Source organism: Acomys minous, assembly GCF_964271855.1.
Source record: "Acomys minous genome assembly, chromosome: 16".
Lineage (NCBI taxonomy): Eukaryota > Metazoa > Chordata > Mammalia > Rodentia > Muridae > Acomys > Acomys minous.
The window spans coordinates 31,168,271-31,190,084 of record NC_140498.1 but is presented as its reverse complement, the minus strand read 5'-3'; the positions used below and the strand labels follow the sequence as shown (position 1 = coordinate 31,190,084).

Genomic DNA, 21,814 nt, shown 5'->3' with positions numbered 1-21,814 from the left:
AACTGTATATCTTTTAGTATGTAGACATCAATTTTTCTAGATATTTGCCTTACAGAATGAGCCAAAGGCAGTGAAGGGTATATACTCATGGTTTTGGAGATAAACAATGAAAACTTGCATTTTTTTTTCTGTTTTATACCAGCTTCCTCTGATATTGAAACATTCCATCTAGCAAGAAAGCTCACTAAGGCAGGAAATAAACAACTCAAAACTGCTTCAGGATGTCCCTGAAGTTGACCAGATTCACCAGGTCCTTCCCTCCACTAGAGTAAATAATAAAGAGTGACAGTGCCCATTATCAAACATGCTTATTTGCCTGAAGCAACAAAGGCAAGACAAGGTACTAGGTAGAGACTCAGATGGGCAAACCTCTAGAAACCAGTGGAGATCAGCCTAACTGTCTAAAATAAACACAAATCAACTGAGCTCAAACCAACTGAGTCTCCAGGAAAGGACAGAATTCAGCCTATTGAGTTGCCTGTGGCTATGCAGTGTGCTCCAGGTGTTAACTTTGATGATACAGTCTACAGTGTGCTTTAGTGATGCAGCTGTCCCTTGAGTCCTTTCTTCTGTTAGTAGCCCTGCACCCCTAATCCTCTAAGTTAATGCCACGAAAACTTATTGTTTCACCCAATCGGACTTCTGTGCTACTCATACTTTAATCTGTTGTCAGTTTTCCCATTTGAATTGAGTAAAAACATGTATGAATGGCATTTCCTCCAAAATGTTTGTCACTCAACATTATTAAGACTGAAATTCTCCATTTTATAATTTTATATTCTGTGCCAAGGTTGGCTGTACAAATGGTATGTTAAATGTTAAATTCTGCAGTCTCAACCTCTATGACTTGACACCATGAGCCCAAATAAACCTGATCTGTGATTTGTCTTCCTAGATTTATCCCACAAAAGTCTTTCAATAGCCTGGCAGGTGGAAGCTTTCCTACAGGCTTGGATTATATTTGTCCTTCTGTTTCCTTGGAGATTCTCGTCCATCCTGAAGGCTTACTTTCTCATTCAACAGACTCTAAGTGTCATTTCTTTAAAAGATCATGGACCTATAGCTTCTGGTAATTTTCAAATTTGTCAGGATATATACAAGAAGGGGGAGCAAGAGAATAACATAAAAATCACCTTAGTAAAATGTCTATAACCCTCACATGGATGTACTTTAGGGAAAGTGCTTCCAGAACAAAGGCTTCCATGCAAGCTACCTACCCTCAGATGAGAACGAGTTTGTCTCCCTTAAGGAAATATGATGACAGGAGTAAATAACAATTGTTGCTATCTATTTTGCATCAGCTTAAATGTGCCTGCTTCCTCTTGCATAAAAGTACTCTTCCACCCCTTTAAAGAAAAGCAGAATGTTAACATCCAGGAAGGTTCAGAGGTTAAAGGCGTAAGGTTGAGTCTGTGGCAAGAATCAGAGTATAGCACTTAAAAAGGTTTCTCTTTAGAGCCGGAGAAGAAATCACACCTGGGAATTCCTCCAGAAGATAGCCACAATAAGTACTCACTTAGTACTAATAGATTATTTTGATGAAGAGAGCCATGAGGAAGTAGTCTCCTAGAAGTTAAGCATGGTTTTACATTTCCGAGATGAACAACAATAAATTTTTTCCTATGAAAGAGCCATAAAATAAAAAAGAGCCATGTATAAAAAATCATAAATGAGAGTAGAACGACCTACCTGTGACAAAGAACGCTTGCTGACTGGAAACAAGCTGGGAGGCCTGGAGTCCAGGGCTGCTTAAACTTCTTCCGGGCCCATGTCCGCTACCTTCTTTTCTAAATATTTTCACCTTTCGGCCTTTAATGATAGTGTTCTTAGGACCTGGAATGGGAGAAAAGGGGACATTTTTTGAAAAGCCTGCTGAGTTCCAGCAAAGTCACTTTGTACTTGTTTCAGATATGGTGTGCTTAGGACTATAAAACAGAAACTTTTTTGTTCTAAAAGTCAACTTACAGAACATGAAGACAAGCGGCAAGGCCAATACACACTCAAGTTATGTAAAAGGGAGAAAAAAAAAACATTGAATATCACTGTAGGCAAGGGCAAGTTGAGAGTCACATTTGAGAAGCTGTGACCAAGGGTGTTGCTGCCTTTTTGTTTGAGAAAGGACCAGTCGGTGGGAGTGGAACAGGAGAAGCTGAGCAGTGTCACTGGATGCAAGTTTTTTGTTATTGTTTTTGTTATTGTTTTCTTTTTTTGAGTTTTATTATTACATTTCTCTTTAAACACATACATTTATATTATTACACATAAATACAATAAACTACATACAGCACAAAGAAACACAAAATAATCAGGAATTATATGACTGTTACATTCAAAGTGATCTGGCTATTCATATTTGGCAAACTTGAAGCAAACACCCTTCCTATCTTGTTGAGTCAGAAATTCTGAATGAAAATCCTTATCTATCATATTTCATCTCTATTAACTTAGAACATCTATCTAGTACTCCGGTGGTACAATCAGTTAGAGCGCGGTACTTATAGAACACTGTCCATTTTTATGAAGAACTTGCTCTGTGTCCCTACAGAGACAAAAAGAGAGAGCTGGATTATGCTTTTCTTGGATTTAGAGTGCGGCTGGGCACAACATCAACAACTAAGCATGAAGCTTCTGCACAATGGGAGGAATGTCTCAATAACTAATGTTCATGACTGTGTAAGGAAGCTCTCAATTCTCTCACCTTGGCAAGGGTTTAAAAATGCCCACAAGTCCAACACTCTTCGTGGTGGTTTGAATAAAAATAGCCCTGATAGGACCATAGGGATTGGCACTATTGAGAGGTGTGAGCTTATTGGGGGAGATCTGTCACTGGGTGGCTTCGAAATTTCACATGATCAAGTCAGGCCCAGTGTCATTCTTCCTACTGCCTGTCTGCCTACCTTTCTATATGTAAAACTCTCAGCTATCTTTCCAGCGCCATTGCTGCCTGTCTCCCTGCATACCTTCTTGATTCCCACCATAATGATAGTGGATTAAACCTCTGAAACTGTGAGCCAGCCCCACTAAATGTTTTCCTACAGAAGAGTTTCCATGGTGTCTCTTCATCACAGCAGAAACCCTAACTGAGACGCTTCCCAGTTAGAGAGCAGAGGGAACTATAGTGATTCGCCAAGTTAGATCACTGACAATCGCTGATTGACAAGAGGTTACAGGAAGTCGGGAGTCAAGAGCTTAAAGGTTCCAATTCTGCAATAGTGAAAAAGCCCTCACTATGTCTTTCTGCTTTGTTATACAGAAGTTACCATAATGCCCAATCACAAAGAGATTGGAGAAATAAGCAATGAGTAGTAGAGAGTTAGTCCCTCGTGGATGCCTTAGGGCATCCTACTGGAATGTCTTAGTTAGCTTATATTTAATTTGTATAAAGCTACTTTTCAAGAGTTTTAGTTTAATGTAGTCCAATGAATGTATGTAATATATGTAATTTTTAAGATACCAGTTTTTATTATGTTTGCTCTTTGATAGTTTCATATATGTACATAATGCAATAATATTTACTCTCATCCTGAATCCTCTGCTACCTTCCTCATACTGGTCTCCCCCTTCCTTCCCTACAAGTGACTTTATCACATATATATCTTCTTAGTCTGGTTCTTACTTCCTGTTTATATCCAGGACATCTATGTGTGTGAGCACGGGGTTAGAACGTGATCACGTGTTTCATCCCAGCGGGTACATCTACAGGAAGGTAACCTAAGATGATGATTATCCATCCCTAGACTCCTTCAGCATCCAGTCCATCAGCAGGAAGGACAGAGCTCCTCCAGCCTTTCCCCATTTTATGTTTGAATGTTGCCAGACCTAGTCAGGCTCAGTGGAGATAACTGTAAGACCCTGAACGCCATGGCTCTATCATGGCCAGAAAGTGGCAATCAACAGTCATTCCTTTCTTCTGGATCTTTTACTTTTCCCTCTTCTTCTTGTTCTTCAAGATCCCAGCCCCTTATAGGAAATTGTATAAGTATCCTGGGAGGGCTAAGTGTAAAGATGTCAGTTATTCTCAGTATTTTGTAGACACAGGAGTTTCTGCGTTAAATACCACTCAAAGAGGGTAATATCCTGAATTGGTAGATAACATTCTTCCAAAAAGCCATAGTTTAGTAAGCAAAAATCCTTCTACTGGGTATGAAATCAGCCTTACGAGCTGTTGGTCAGGGAGGTGCCAGAGACCATCTAAAATAACACAGGCTTTTGCTATACCACTTGCTTGAAACCAACTTTAAAAATATTTTTTTAAACTGAACAAAGAAACATACTTGAGCTGGCATGCTAATAAGATGGTCCATTTTCAAATGGACCAGTTTGTGTCCACAGGATAATATCTATATATGAGATATATATGCACAAACATAAATATTCATACACATATGTGTGTATGTGTTACATTATCTTCCCCTCTCTTTCTGCTTTTACTATGCCATAAAACTAATCTGTAAAACCAGCATATTTAGGACACTCTAATACTTTTTTTCCAAAGTAAGTTACTTATATATATTAAACATATGCAATAGGTATTTAAAAATCTCTTTAAAAAGTGTTTTCATAGGAATAAACTCCATTGGATCTAAAGTTTTGAGCATAACCAATCAAATATATCAAGCTTTTCACTGGTTTGAGCAGTGGATTTGCATGATCTGCTAGTATATGGGGTATTCTAACTAAATTTCTACCAAAAGAGAGAGTGAGGAGAAGACTTTCACAGTCCCTTACACAGCGGCACTAATCGGATGACAGTTCTTCAGTGTTGTCAGAGAGAGGAGAGAGGCTGGAAGGCAGAAAGAGAGGAGACAGAGAGGGGGGGGACAGAGACAGAGAGACAGAGACAGAGAGAGAGAGAGAGAGAGAGAGAGAGAGAGAGAGAGAGAGAGAGAGAGAGAGAGAGAGAGAGCTCATCCACTTGTGGGTCTGCTTCTCACCCTAATGGTTCAGACATGATATGAGACATGATATGAAATTGTCTTATGCCTTAAACAGTGGATAGAAGGAAGTGGTCAGGATGATTTACTTCAGATGATGGACACAAGAGGACAGTAGGCAAGAGACACCTGCACAAAGAGTGTAGTGTGACTTGCTGACTCCACTGGCAAGGTTTGTTCTCACAAACTTTATATTAGACTTATCCATACTAGTGCATTGGACTTAGTTACAGGACTTTCATTGCATGCTGTTGGTCTGGAAACAGTCATACTGGAGTCCTACAATAGTGCTGCATAAAGGAACCAAAAATAGTTCAGTTCTTGAAATGCTTGTAAAAGGTTCGACATCATTGTTGAATCTTTAGTGTATGATAAGGCACAGAAATTGGATTGCATTCTTTCATGCTTCTAAAGTCTGATTATACGATGCTAAATTTTTAATGTTATTACTAATCATCTGTTAGGTTAGAGTCATATGCTATAGGATCTTGCATAAATGAAAAAAATTGTTGCCTTCCTTTGGGAAAAAAACAAGGAAATGAATTAAGCAATCAGTGTTGCACAAGTGTGCAGACATGATAGAAGGAAAAAAAACTGATAAGCTGTAACGTGCGAAAAGGGAAAAGAGCTGTATTGTCCCTGTTAATCTTAACAAGGTGTCCTTTCATGGACGGCATCATAGAATAGAGGCCATGATCTGAGGTGAGGGGGAAAGCTAGGTGTGCTCACAATGCGGTCCACTTTAGGGATGAATCTGGTTCAAACCCATCCAACAGAACGTAGACAAATTGAGGGAAAATTATCAGATGCATATTTCGTCTATTTTTTCATTTATTTATTTGTTTCATTTGTTTCTATTTTATTGATTTCAGCCCTGCATTTGATTATTTCTTGTGGTCTACTCCTCTTGGATATGTTTGCATCTTTTTGTTCTAGAGCTTTCAGGTGTTCGTTAAGTCACTACTGTGAGATCTCTCCAATTTCTTTATGAAGGCACTTACGGCTATGAGCTTTTCTCTTAGCATTGCTTTCATTGTGTCCCATAAATTTGTGTATGTTGTGCGCTCATTTTCATTGTATTCTAGAAAGGTTTTAATATCTTTATTTCACCCCTGACCCAGAGATCATTAAGTAGAGAGTTGTTTAGTTTTCATGTGTTTGAAGGCTTTCTGTTGTTAAAGAATACCACTTAGATTGGAACAGCAAAGAAAATTCCCTAACACATAAAATCAAACACTAAATCTACAGGACAAATAACCAATATTAAAATCTGCAAGGGAAAAGAGCCAAGTAACTTACAAAGGCAAGCCTATCAGAATTACATCTGACTTATCAATAGAGCTGAAAGAGTCTGGAGTGATGTCCTGCAACCCCACGGAGACCATACGTGCCACCCTAGACTACTATACTGAGAAAAACTCTCAGTATTCCAAGACAAAACCAAATTTAAACAATATCTATCCACAAATCCATCCTTACAAAAATTACTATAAGGAAAGTTCCAATTCAAGGAGATAAACACAGGAAATAAATAATTGCACAGCAGCAAAAACAAAATAAAATAGCAGAAATTAACAGTCATTAGTCAGTAGTAATTCTCACCATCAGTGGACTCAATTCTCCAATAAAAAGACATGGACTAACAGAATGGATGGACAAGCAGGATCCATCCTTCTACTGCATACAAGAAACACACCTCGCCAACAAAACTAGACATAACCTCAGAGTACAGTGCTGGAAAAAAGTTTTCCAAGAAAACAGACCCAAGAGACAAGCTAGTATAGGTATTCTAATATCTAATAAACTAGACTTTCAAACAAAATATTTTGTCCATTTTGAAAAATAAATATTTACTGCAATTAAATGATACCTTTGTGATTGAGACAATGCACTCCTTGCTTTTAAGAAACCACCATCTCTCTGCTATGGTAATACAAATAGTGAACAAAAGAAACAAAATGAAGAAGTTAAGAAGAGGGCTAGAGAAATGGCTCAGAGAGTAAGGGCACTGACTACTCCTCCAGAGGTCCTGAGTTCAATTCCTAGGAACCACATGGTGGCTCACAACCATCTATAATGTGACCTGATGGCCTCTTCTGGTGTGCAGGTGTACAGGAAGATAGAGAACTGTATGTGTAATAATAAATAAACCTTTAAAAATGAAGTTAAGAAATAAATAGACATACTCCATTAAAATAAGAAACAGAAAGTTAAGTACTAGGAGTAATGGCAGCAGTTGTGACGGATGGGGGTGTGAAGGCAGGCCTGGAGAGTTTTATGATGAGAATAAAGTTAATTTGTCAGCAATGCCTCTTTCAAGGCAAAAGAAACAGAAAAAAATGCAACATTCCTCAAAACTAAGAGAAATCAGGCCTGCTTTAATGAGTGATTGAGGTTGATTCCATGTCGGTAAGCAAGACAGTGTATGGACAAGAAGGCCGCAGGGGAGGCAGCGAGAGCCCAGATGCCTGAAGCTCTCAGAAAGAAGCATGGATGTTATCCCAAATTCCTGGAGAAAGCTCTGTATATGCTATGATAAAGAACTTCCTGGCTATTGGAAGTTCAATTATGTTGGAATGATGCACGAGACTTACATGGTGAGGGAGACAAATGCAGAGCAGAATAACACGAGGGACTCAATGTGAGACATTTAAAACAGCCAGTATGTGGTGGGACTAGTCCATTATTGAATGCTAGATTTGGGAAGTACCGGAAACGTTTGCAATAATCAGCGTTCTGTAACGTAACATAAAGTATCGCTACCTTACATCCACCCAATCCTTTATCATTTCCGTCATATCATTGAGCACTTAATTGCATACTGATTGGTGTGCTCTGTTTTACAATGAATTTTATATTGAAGAGCATCTCAAGCTCTAGGCAGGATACATATATTTTTGTATTTTTCATATTGCCCAGGATATTTTATGTGTATTGTAGATTGGTGATAGTAATTACTAATGCTTATGATATCTTATGGACTCTGCTAACAGTTTTGGATGTATAATGTAAATTAATTCTTGAAACAAATATATACAAAAAATTAAATTTTATGGTTACAAAAACCTAAATTTCCCCAAAAGGAAGTGTCTTGTCCACTTCCCCATAATATATTGATTTCCAAATAATATTTAAGAAGTGAAAAACTTGCACCTGACTGAACAATATACTAAGGTTTTGTAGATTTTATGTGAATGATGTTTTCATGATACTACAGCATTTTGGCCTCTTTCCTGTAGTCAACCATGCTTCTTTTATTGTGTCAGAATGCTACATCACTCTCCCTGGAAATATTTGGAGCTATTGGCGACAATGTTTCATTAACTAGAAGGATTATTTAATCCATATCACATGGTCTTCTGCCTCACCTCAGGTTCCTTTAACTTCTGCAAAACTACGCTTCTTCCACTAATAAACCAAAAGAATCAAAAGATAGGGTCAACAAGAGAGGTGGCTGGTCCATTTGTACAGATGGTAAGCATATATAATTTAGCAATGTCCATGAAGAAGAACTATAAAATAATTATTGTGATGAGCAGTATTAGTATTATTGTAGCTCAATTATCTCAATAGATGCAGAAGTTAGAGACAAAGAATAATAGGGAGAAGAAGAAAAACGATGCTAATGTGATTTAGAAAAGAAAATAAAGACTTTCAGAAAACATCACTGTTGAGCAAACTAAAGAAGACACAGAAGGAAAACAAAATGAAAATAATTTGGATCCTACCCTGAGGCTTCAAACACAAAACAAAGGAGATATTTTAATTGGGCAAATAGGCTCGAAATGTTTGCTGAAAATGACTTCTCTCCTTCAAGCACAACTGTGATGGTGGCATATCTGGCATTTTCTCACATCTCAGATTTCCTTTTTTTTTTTTTTAATCAAAGTATAAATTTCATAAGCAGAAATTCCAGTTTCTGTTTTGGTCAACACTAGAAATAAATTAATTTCTGCCCCTCCAATATAGGAAGAGAATATTTAAATGAGGTGATATACCAACATGTACCTGAAAATTACCCAATCTCTAAATCTAAATGCTTAGTCATTCAGTTCTTACATAAATGATTTCTATTTTGCCACATGTAATAACTGTATCTCTCCATCCTCTACCACTCTAATTCTCATTTGGTGTACATTTCTCAGATGATAAAGATCCTTGTGAAGGGCTGGAGAGATGGCTCAGAGGTGAAGAGCACTGTCTGCTCTTCCAAAGGTCCTGAGTTCAATTCCCAGCAACCACATGGTGGCTCACGACCATCTGTAATGAGATCCAGTGCCTTCTTGTGGTGGGCAGGCACACATGTGGGCAGAATACTGTATAAATAATAAATGAATCTTTACAAAAAAGAAAAGAAAAAAGAATTTACAACAGCATATAGATCTGTGTCATTTAGAAATACAGGAACACAACAGGCTGATTAATAACTGTGTTGATGAGCTACATTTTGGATAGAGAAGACATAATTTCTATATGTTGTTCTGCATTATATAGAATCCCCTTGAAATTAAGCAAGAGAATCCTAAGTCCTCTTTCAAATCAAAAGCAAATAAATGACATTAGATATTCATATATTTTAATGGAAGGATGAAAATATAAATTGGAAAAATAATGTAAATTTTCACTCACTACTGGTAAAGTAGGAAAAATTACATTTTTACTTAAATAAAAATCCTTGAAAATAGTACTTAAAATGCAGTCATTAATTCTTTAAAATTTTCTTACTAACTTGCTGCCTAACTTACTAATTTGATGCTCAAAATTCAACTTAGCCTTAAGCAGTCTAATAAGTATAAAAGACCCTGAAAATACAGGAAGACAACATTTAGTAAACATCATATGGCCTCACAATTTGGGGTGAATACACAACTTTCATTTTTTCTAATGTCTCAAAGTAATCTTATTTGCTACATTTTATTATTTATCTTTAGTTATTTTTAATCACAGAACTTATTTACTCATTTGTTACTGAGAAAATACCTCTCTAGGAACAATGAGACACTACTGTGTTTTCTATATAAAATTTAAGAAATCCTAACTTTTGATGTTTTGCACTTGCCTGAATAACACAGTTTTATTAAGATACTTTATCAGACTAAGAGCATAGAGGGAATAAAACAATTAGCTTAGACACTGAAGATGAAATATGAGAGGCAACTGTTCTCAGAGAAGCCATACAATCCAAGCCTACAAAAATCCTGTAAAATATCTCTTCTCCCTCCTATAGATCAAGATACAGCTTGTCCCCTAAATTCAGGTCTTTGTATACTTCATAAATGTTTATCATTAGGTAAATACATTGCCCAGCAAAGAAAACACATGGTAGCACAGGGCTATCTAGATTGTAGACACTCCATTTCCTCTTTCCAGCTTTTTTATCTTTGGAGAATGAATTAATCTACCCAAGCCCCCAAATTCCTTACATAAAATAGGAATAATTTCCATCCCTCCTACATAATATTATTCTGTGTCAGTGAGTTTTATGTACTCTCTGACAAAAACACTCACACATACCTGAAGCGTAGCAGTGTTATGTATATATTATACATTGCATTATTTTGATATATATATGACATTATATATTAATCTGAGTATTAAAATAAGCACACATACTATTCTAAATCCTGTTAGAAATTGAACATGGAAAAATAGGTAAACTCTTGTGGCATGCACCAAGCATATATTCTAGAGAAACAAATGAGGAAAGCAAAATGAATTAAGCATGAAAGCATAGGAGGAAGACATTTTTGGCACGGAGATAAGGGGCCATGAGTACATGACCCTTAAGACACAGAACATTCTGAAGAGTCAGGCCTTTCAGTGAGCTGGATTTCAGGCAGGGTCTAAAAGTTTGTCAGTGGAAATTCTAAAAGCTGAATGTCCTCAGCAACTATGACCATCATCTTGAGGCAGGACAGAGAGAAAAGGCTTGGGGTGGTGTCCAGGGAAAGACTAGAGGCAGGGAATGATGGAGAAGAAAAGGAAGACGTCCACAGAAAGAGAAGGGGCTTTGCCTCTTTCCTGCACTGCCCTAGAAGGCCTCTGCAGGATTGAGAAATGAGCAAGGCATGACCTTGGATTAACTTCCAGTCGACTCCTTCATCTATCTGTCTTCTGAATCCTTCCAACAATTGTCCCTTGACTAGACTTGCGTTCAGCATTAGCTTGGGGCTTTGTGTCTTGTTTCTGCATTGACATTGTTGTGAAATAAATGAGTATTTGTCACTGACAGCTTTTATTGCCTTGTTTCCTGGCCGCTAAGTGGATCTAGTTACATGTAAATAGACTTAGACTTTTCTCTCACTATATTTTACTCATCCAAATTATGGGTGATAATTACTCTTTGGTTTACAGCCATAAACCCCGGAAAGCACCCCTGTGTGCACAAACTATAGGCAGCTGCCTACATTTTTATGATATGTGGGGCACTAAACCACATTTACATGATAAAGCCTTTTAGTTTATCTTGGCATTTAAGATTCTTATGGCTAGATTTACTGCAGAGGGTTTCAGGATAACAGTGAGTATATATATATATATCAGTGAAGTGACAGAAAACACTGTCAGAGGATAAGACTCAGGATGAGTCAATATAGGAATGAAGGGCATGTGTCAGAAGACTTCTCAGCCATAGCCTAAGACCAGTGAGAAGCAGCCAACCAAATGAATACTGATTTTACACAGGCTTCTTTCATGCACATATGATTTGAACCAGCAGTTAGGGGGGTCAACACATTTGCCTTTCAAATTATCTTCCTAAACAGATCTGTTTTCCCTGTTGTGTCTTACTGGCTTCTACAATTTTTATGAGTTTTACTTTTTTTTTTTGTTACTCTCGTTCTAATTTTTTTTTAACTTAAAAGCTGTAAGTGGTAAGAGAGGAGACATAAGTTTGAGAAGGAACAGAAGTTGGGCTCTTCAAATGAAAACAAAACAACCCAATTTAATTCAATCAGATAACTGCTGCGTAAACTTCTGTAGCAACCAAAGCAATGACCCTGAGTTGTGCTATGTTAATAATGCAGTTAACTGTTGCTGTAATGTTTTTATTTGACCTTTTGCTCCTCTGTGCCCATTAGAATTTTTTTTTTTAATTTGGACATACTGTACTGGTTAGTTAGCTTATAGACCACAGTAGTCAAACATGCCAAATTAGTGAGGCTTCTCTAGAGAAGCAGAATTGGGAGATGAACACATACATATAGATATATGCATATTCATGTATATATAAGTACATATATAAAGAATTCACTAAATTAATTTATCTTAAGATAGTAACAACAGGTGTCTCACACTTGAGTGGCTGAGACTCTGTTAGTTGCTTCATCCTTAACTTGGTGCCTCAGAATTCAGAGTAGTTGCATAGTGGATGACTCACACTTGAGAAGCTCACAGTATGTTGGCTGACCAGTGCAGGAGGCTGAGTGTCTACTCAATCCCAACCTGCCATTGAAAATGTGGAAGATTTCTGGAAAACTGCTATGTAAGGTCAATGATGCAAACCTCGACATTTGATTCTGATTTTTGGGAAGGAATCATTCTCAGAAACAGTCAATCAACTGGACAGCAAAAGGGAGTTCCGGAAAAGGAAAAGAGAATAAACTTCCTTCTGTCACGCCTTGCATGCTTTGTTTGATCTGAGCTGTGATCAGAAGGTGGCATAACAGTCCAGGTGGGTCTTTCCCCATTCATTCTAGTACTCTAAACAACTCTTCAGGTGAAATTCCTTACTCATATGATTCTAATCTTTGGTAACTTTACATTTCAAGCAACCACCATACATTACGTATTTAAGTAGACCCCAACTTTGTCTTTCCAGGGAGAACATGTAGGAGAAAACTGTGTTTTGAATGGGAAATTGTTTTGGATGTTCAGTAAGGCCTTAAGCTAGGTGGGTTAGTCTTTTATCTGAAGTAACAGTAAATCGTTGTCCAAAAGTTGGCAAAAATCAGCATTTTTCAAGTGTTTGTAGTCAATAACATAAAATGTATCTCAAACTACAAGTGTCCAAATTCAAAAATTAGTTATTTGTTCCTGGTCACTGATCTACTTAAAAAGTTTTTATTATTTCACACCTTTTGACATCTGAAAGTTAATGTTAATGTTGAAAAACCCCATGGCAGCACCATTCTTAGGATGACACTCAGTTCTACCAAGACACCAGGGTACGATTTCTTGCCTTTTTGGTGAACCCTACTACCTTAGCCATAGAAGGTATAGGTTGCATACAGTCTTCTAACTTTGAAAACCTTTATATCTTTGGAGTATCTTTCAACTTTCATCTCTATTTCTTTAAATTCTGACCAATTACGTGCACATGTAGTGTTAGTTTTCCCATGACTATGTTAAACCAAATATTGACTTTGCAAGTTTTCTGTCATTTATTATTTACAATTCTTAATTTGTTGAATTTATTAAACATTGATAAGAATGCCTTGTGGTGAAATTCCCCACAGGTGTCAAACAGGATGACCCAACCAAGTCAATTACAAAATTGGCAAATCTGTGGTTACTTTGCTAAAAATGACACAATTTTGTTTTAACAGGGACTGATATTTTTAAGGACACTGAGACATTTTCTTTGAAGGAATAATGTTCTTCAATTTTAGGAAACTACATTATTTCTTTTTTTTTTCTTTTTACTTTTCAGAAAATTGCTTTCTGTAAGGCTTATTAGCCTCTGTTCTTTCTTAGAATTTGATATCTCATTCTTTGACACTTTAGAAAAAATTGAGAGAGAATTTGAAGTATTTAAAAATATTTTTAACAGATTTGCCTTTTGTACAAAGTGCCAGACAGTTCAAGGGGGCAGCCTGGGCACTGTCACATCTTTTTCAGTGGAGCAAAATTTCACTCTTAAAGATAATTGTCCACGTTGCCAAAAATACGTCTCCTGTATTGTTGCCCATAGTGACAGCCTCCAGAGAAAGAGGAGGCAAAATGTGATCTTATGCCTCCTCTATCACTGATCCTAGTGACAACTTCTAGAGAAAGAGTAGGCAATAACTGATCCTATGGACTGATTAGACTGCTGGCTCACCTCTCACCATATCAAAGGCTTTCATGGGATCGTAATGAAGAGTTCAGGGCAAACACTGGATAGTTTCCTAAATAATTCTTAGACTTCTACCTTATAACTTCCTTGAGTTAGCTTCTGTGTGGGCAGATGATACAGGAAAAGAGCAAGCAGTCAAGTAGAATGAAGTAGATTCCATGGGGTTGAGGAAGATGTTTCAGAGCAAAAATCATATCAGACAAACATCAACAACTTTCTTTAAAAAGGAAAGGAGTGCTTTCCATTTTGAATTCTACCCAGTTATCAAAAAAGAAAAAGCTTACTTTCCTATTTCTGACTCCCTTTATCTTTTCATTATGCAGAGTTTATAAGCATCGTTCCTAAAATCTATACATTTGATGAAGTCTCTTAGAAAGCTAGAATACAGGCCATTGAGATGTTTCCATAATTGTCCAATGATGAGGGGCAGGCTTTGGCACCTCTAGGTGATCTGGATGACAGAAGTATTCATATCTGAGAAACTCTGAATTCAATCTATACTGCTTTCTTTGAAGAAGTGCTTAAAATAATATAAAAGTAATATTCTAGAGGACAACATTCTTTTTTTATTAAAACTAAACTTGCCTAGGTATGGGTTATCTGTAGGATTCCTTTATAATATACATGTTCCAATACACTGGGATACTATAATTCATTGTTGTTCTTAGTACTATTATTATATTATTATTAATTGTATTATTCTATTTCATTTACTATAGTGAAAGATATAATTAGATTTTATGCTTTATTTACTCAAATATGAGTAAAAAAAAGAAGGATTTCATCCCTATCCTTGGTACATGTAAGCATTTTACTAGGACAAAAAGATGATGAAGATGTGAGGATGGCTGCAAATCATGAGAAAGGGAAGTGTGTTTGTGCATGGTTGAATTTCCTATATTGATGATCAGGGTGAGTTGTGTGTAGGAACGATGGGCCAAGTCATAAATAGGTGCAGATGACATTTGTTAAGCATTGTGCTCTATCATTGAAAGATTGTAGTCTTAAACTCTTTTGACCTAAGGCAGGCAAAATACCTCTTCTCCCATCCATTTTAACTTCCCAGTTCATTCCATACCCAATGATCAGGAACATGACATTGCAGAGTATGTGTTAAGTGTCTCCTACAGGGAAGGAGTGCCTATGAAGTCAAATTGGCAGGAAACTGTGATCATGTCTGCATTACCTTAAATGGTCTATAGATAAAATTTGGACATAAAGTATGTATTTATAAAAATTGTTACAGGATAGTAATTAAAAGCTCAGACTCTGGACACATACTTTCTAACCTCTGAAACTACCTATCTGGATATGTTGAGACATATAATTAGCGGTTCACATCTTTAAATATGAGATAGTAACAACCATTATTTTGGATGAGTATTGTGACTATTTGGGAGTTCGTGTTAAATTCATAAAACTGTCTAGCTGCTAAAAAATAAATCATCAAGAAAATACCAGGTTTTATTTCTTACCTATTATTATGTATGAACACGGGTAATAAAACATGCTTTAAAAAAATACAATGGGATAATAGATTGCTAAGGAACATAATTAATTGATAGTAGTTCAGATAGAATTCTAACTGAGATAGAATAATAACTTTAAAAGCTGTATTAGTAGAATCTCACGGTGAGCCTGAAATGAATAAAGCTGCTATGAACATAGTTAGGTGACTGTCCTTGATGTATAGTGGAGCATCATTAGGGTATATGGTCAGGAGCGGTATAGCTGGGTCTTCAGGTAGCACAATTTCCAATTTTCAGAGAAAGTGCCATATTGATATCCAAAGTGATTGTACAAGTTTGCATTACCATCAGCAATGGAGGAGTGTGCCTCTCTCTCCACAACCTCACCAGCATGTGCCATTCTTAGCCATTCTGACAGGTATAAGATGGGATCTCAAAGTTGTTTTGATTTGCATCTCCTTGATGACTAACAACCTTGAGCATTTCTTTAAGTGCTTCTCAACCACCGAGTTTCTGAGGATTCTCTGTTTAACTCTGTTCCTCATTTTTTAATTGTGTTATTTTGTTTGTTGGTATCCTTTCTATATTTTGGATTTTAGCCCTTTGTCAGATGTAGGATTGCTGAAGATTGTTTCCCAATCTGTAGACTGTAGGTTTGTTCTATTAACCATGCCCTTTGCCTTACTGAAGGTTTTCAGTTTCATGAGGTCTCATTTATTAATTGTTGATCTTAGAGCTGAGCTATTGGTGTTCTGTTTGGGAAGTTGTCTCCTGTGCCAATGAATTACAGGCAGATCCCCATTTTCTTTTCTAATTCATTTAGTATATCTTGGTTTATGTAAAGGTCTTTGATCTAGTTGGACTTGGATTTTTTGTTCATGGTGACAAATATGGATCTATATGCATTTTCTACATGTAGATATGTGTTTAGACCAGGACCATTTATTAGGGATGCTCTCTATTTTTCAATTGTATGGTTTTCATTCCTTTGTGAAAAATCAAGTGTATGTAGGTGTGTGGATTTCTTTCTGAGTCTTTGATTCAATTTCATTGTTTAACCTGTCTGTTTCTCTGTCAGTATCATGCAATGACACCAAAGAGAGCGTAGGCTTCTGAGAGGATATTGGTGACTCTAGTTGAGACTCCTAGGAGCAGGGGTCATGACAATTGAAGAGGACACCCTCTAACTAGACAGAACTCATAGTGGAGGGACAGCAACACCAACCTACCCACAACAACTTCATCCCAAAATTTACCCTGCCTATAAGATGTATAGAAATAAAGGCAGAACCCATACTCAAGGAACGTCCCACAATGCCTGGCCCAATGTTAGAAGCACTCCATGGGAGAGAGCCAGCCCCTGACACTGTTAATGATACTCTGCTATGCTCACAGACAGGACACTAGCATAGCTGTGCTCTGAGGGGCTCTACCCAGCAGCTGATCGAAACAGATGCTGAGACTCACAAGCAAACTTTGGAGGAAAGGATACAAGGACCTGGAGGGCCTAGGAAATCTACAAGAATATCAACCAACCACGGCCGAGAAGGGCTTGTGGAGACTGAAGTACCCAACCAAGGACCATGCATGGACTGGACATAGGTCTGCTACACAGATTTAGCTGATTGGCAGCTCCAGCGTCATGCGGGTCCCCTAGTAAAAGGAGCAGGAGCTGTCCCTGACATGGATGCTATTGCCTGCTTTTGATAATTTCCCTTTGTAGGGGCTGCCTTGCCAGGCCAGAGGAGAAGAGAGCACACTTAGTACTCATGTGACTTGATGAGCTGTAGTGGGTCTGTAGGAAGTGGCTCCCCTTTTCTGAGGAATAGGGGAGAGAGAATTGGGGAAGTAGGAGAGAGCATGAAACTGGGAGGAGAAGAGCGATGGGGCTATGATCAGTATGTAAAATGAATAAATAAATTAATTAACTTTTTTAAATCCACAAAATTAGATATTCATTTCTCTTCAGCTGGTTCATTTTTTTTCCACTGTGGAAGCCTCTTTATTACAATGTTGTGTTATTAGCATCATTTAATTCTGGAAAGCCTGTGACTCATGAGATAAGACCTCAGAATATGCACTCAAAAGCTATGATGAAATTAATATCTAATAACCTGCACTTTTACATTGGATTGGAGTACTCCAAGTTAGAGATGGGCAGTGTTCCAAAATTTGATTTAATTGCAGATTATTAGGAATTAGGATAACATTTTTTTCTACAAGAGTACATTATAAATAGTGATTCGATTGCCGGGAATATTTCTATATTAAATATTACATTCGACATTACAAACTTTTAATGAGAACACAGCAGAATGCTTCTGCTATTTTAGAATATAATCTTATTATGGATTGATGTTAATGCTTGCTGTTTGAGGCAAATATTCAATTATATAAACAAGTGTTAAGGTTTCTGTGGTATTTAAATAAAAACTGAAAAAAAAATTTAGAGTGATATTGCCTACGTACATGTTGTGACTGCATGTTATGCACATAAAATGTATTGTGCATTGTGCACATATTTTACTTAAACTATATCTTAGATTAATTTTAAGATTTACAAGGTTTTTTTTTCTCACTTTAAAGGTGAGGAAATGAAGTATACTAAAGTTTATTGCCTTAATTTATCTATCAAAAGTGGTATATAAAGGAGTCATAAAAATAGTTTAATTATCTCTCTGTATTATGTATGTATCATGCATGTATGTATGTACACATTTGTGTATGTATGTGTGTATTTGTGTCTGAATGTTTGGGTATTTAAACACAGCTGAGCTCATGCAGTGTCCAAGGGAGGGCACTGGGTGTCTGTCCATATTATTCTCCCTCTACTCCCTAAGCTTGAATGTTTTCCTCTGCTAGATTGGGGCCACCCTGCTCTAGCAGTTATCCTGTCTCAATCCACCTCAGACCTTGAGCTACAGACATGTGTGAGATGCCCAAACAGCAAGTACTCTTTGTATCTGAGCTTTCTTCCCAGCTCCTATACAGGAATTCAGACTCGGTCATCTTATAATTTATTTTCTGGAATTGTGAGATTTTTTTTTCAGAATGTGTCTCAGTGTATAATTCTGCATATTTATAATGTATAATTTTACTTCTCTATTCAACTTTCTTTTTTTTTTTTAATAGGACTGAGTTACAAACATTGTCAGGGGCTGACAAAGGAGGAACACAATAGATGAACCGTCAAAGATACACCCGCTAGCACCACATATACTGTCACCATGTCATCTTCCCTCATTAATGAGGACTTTCTGTTGGTAAAGCTGTACAATGCTCTCTACCCAAATAACTGGTCTGTAACTATAGGTTCTACACTAGCAGTTCAAACAACTGAAGAAAAAATATATATATTTAAAGCTAAATCTTTATTTGATATATACAAAATAGTTGTCTTAGTTTATTAGGTATTATAAATCTTCTAGAGACTGAATAAAGTATTTTGGTATCAAGTCTAGGGGGACTCTGGAACCATTAACATTTGAGTATTTTGGGAAGATGGTATTATTTTTGTTCTGATTAAAACAATTACTGGAATTGGATCCAGCGAAGAGGTTGAAACCCTTAACAGATAGGTGCCTGTCGTTTCTACGCAAGGATAGGTTGAACCCATTACCCATTTTTCTCAATTACTATGTTAGTGTATGATTCTGTCATACCTAAGCCCTTGTGTAACATTCATTTTAAGCTCTTTTTCTTGGGTTCTTCATTAGTTTTAAATGATGTCCAATCCAGAACTAATAAGAGAAAATTTCAATTATGTTAACTTCTTGGCTTTGCCCCTTCCTGTTACATATGATGCCCTTCAAATCTCCTCTGCAGAGCAAATTTGTGCATTCCCATACAGATTTTCACTGCCAGGCTACGGTCTTAATGTTAGGCACTGTGTATTTTTTTTTTTTACTGAACATCCTTGTAATTGATTTCAATCATGTGTGGGTTATGTAAGACCCACAAGACATGATAATAATCACTGTAGCTATATCTTGACTCAGAACCTGAAAATTTGAACAAAGGGAGTGGGAAACCTAAAACCATGATCAAACACATACTCACACACATGCATGTGCGTGCGCTAACACACACACACGCGCACACACACATACACACAGTCACACGGATAATATTTTGAGGCAATAATATTTAGAAGAAAATTTACCAACAGACCTTGTTTCAAACTCTGATTCTATACCATTGTGGAAGCTACCCTTCTTATACATTTTCAGAGCCTTTGTCATAGAAAGCAATGTATCTCCTGACTCCTTTATGTAATTTCTCAGTATAACATCTTAGAGATGAGTGTGTCTTATTATTAGCCTGACATAGCATAATTGAAGACATATTTTCTTTCTGACTGGCACCTAAAATAATGTCTTAGAATTGATGGTGTCTAAGATTTGATAAACTGTATGTCCCTCACCAATTATCACATTCATTTTGTTTGACTCACTAATGTCAGTTTCTTCCTAAATGATTTAGTTCTAAGTCACTGATTATTCTCTCATTTCCCTTGATAAAGCTGTGACGAGGGAACCTCAGGAAATTCCTCCTGTCTTTCTTACCAGGGAAGCCGTGCAGAACTTATCATACCTAGATAAGACTTGTAGAACACTTGCAGCTACTCCATTCCAGATTAATGATGAAAAATATTAGTGGGGTGGGGGGTGTAGCTCAGTTCCCAAGAACAACTCCTGTGTGGGAGGCTCTGCGTTTGATTCCCAGCAAGTTGAACAATTATTAAGAAAGAAAAAAACCCTGTAAAATTTCTGGAAGTAAAGTGTGAGCCATGTTTGTAAAGACACATTCTTGTTGTATTTGAGGGCATTTTCTTATTTATAAAATTTAGGTCTTTAATATCTTCTAGATGATAAGATATAAACCAAAGCTTTATAGTTTTCTTTTCATGTATGAGTTTAAAAATTTTTTATACTTCAAAAGTATTAAGAATTGGGGATCTGGTCAGATACTGGGACTGGCAGTGTGACTCTGGGCTGAGAGATGAGAGTTGTATGGAAGAGTGGATTTAGGGGGGTCAGGGAAACCATCAAGGCTGGCAGATACGAACGCAGGGGAGCCTGCACAAACTGATGCACCAACCAAGGACAATGCATACAGGGAACCTAGACCCCTGTGTTCAGAGGTTGCCAATGGATAGCTCATTCTCACATACAGGGCAGGGAGGTGAGGGTGGGCACTACCTCTGACATGAACTCTGGTGCCCTGCATTCGATCACTTCCCCTTGGAAGAGCAGTCTTATGGGCACACAGAGGAAGCAGATCCAGGCTAACCTGATGAGAACTGAAAGGCTGTGGTCACATGCGGTGGGGAATGGCCCCCTTGTCGGAGGGCTGGAGAGGGGAATAGGGCAGAATAGGGAAAGAAGGTGGGAATGGGAAGATAAGAACAGGATAAGTATCAGGATGTAATATAGATAAATTATAATAAATAAATATTTTAAAAAAGAAACATGTTTATTAAACCTTTGAACTCAGCATTTGAAACAAAATTAGACCAGTGGATACTGGAACAATATTTAAAATGGACAGGTTGTAAGGTTACACCTCAAGCAACATTTACCTACTGAGCCATCTCTCTGGATCTTAAAATGATTCTCTTATTAGCATAGGTTAGTATTAATTTTTTGGAGCTGGGCATGGCAGAGGCAGGCAGAGCACTGTGAGTTCTAGTCCAGCCTGGTCTACAAAATGAGTCCTGGACAGCCAAAGCTACATGGACAAACCCTGCCTTTCTTCATCATCATCATCATCATCATCATCATCATCATCATCATCATCACAACAACAACAACAACAACAGTTTCTTGGAATGGTTGACTCAGAAGCTGATCATGATGATTCTAAGACAATGAATGAGGTTGTTAGAACCCAAACAAATTAGTAAAGGTGAATTAATATTTAACACTTACTCCTGCTGATTATTGCTGCAATTCTTTTTTAATTAATTGATTAGTTCACTTTCTATTCTGGTTATAGCCCCTTCCCTCCTCTCCTTCCAGTTCTACCCTTTCTCCCTCTTTCCCCTATTCTCCTTCCCCTACCCCTCAAAAAAGTGACCCTACCCCTCCATTCTCCCCACCTCACACCCCTTACCCTCGCATCCCAGAACCTCAAATCTCATCAGGACTGAGCACATCCTCTTCTATGCCAGCCTGGGAAGGCAGCCCCACTGTGAGGAAGTGATGAAAAAAGCATGCAACATAGTCCTTGCCAGACACAGCCCTGTCTTTTCTTACTAGGGACACACATGAAGACCAAGCTGCTCGTTGGGTACATATGTGTAGGTTGTCTAGGTCCAGTTCATGAATGGTCCTTGTTTGCTGCTTCAGTCTCTA

The 21,814-nt window shown here is 37.4% G+C and overlaps 1 long non-coding RNA gene across 1 annotated transcript in view; it reads right to left on the bottom strand.

The window, feature by feature from the left end:
• Positions 1-1,730: 1,730 nt before the first annotated feature.
• The window catches only part of LOC311585729, an 853,274-nt gene continuing 833,190 nt past the window's right edge, over positions 1,731-21,814 (bottom strand). Inside the window, exon 6 of the long non-coding RNA XR_014775320.1 lies at positions 1,731-1,833. This is a non-coding gene — a long non-coding RNA (uncharacterized lncRNA). The remainder of the gene's footprint in view (positions 1,834-21,814) is intronic.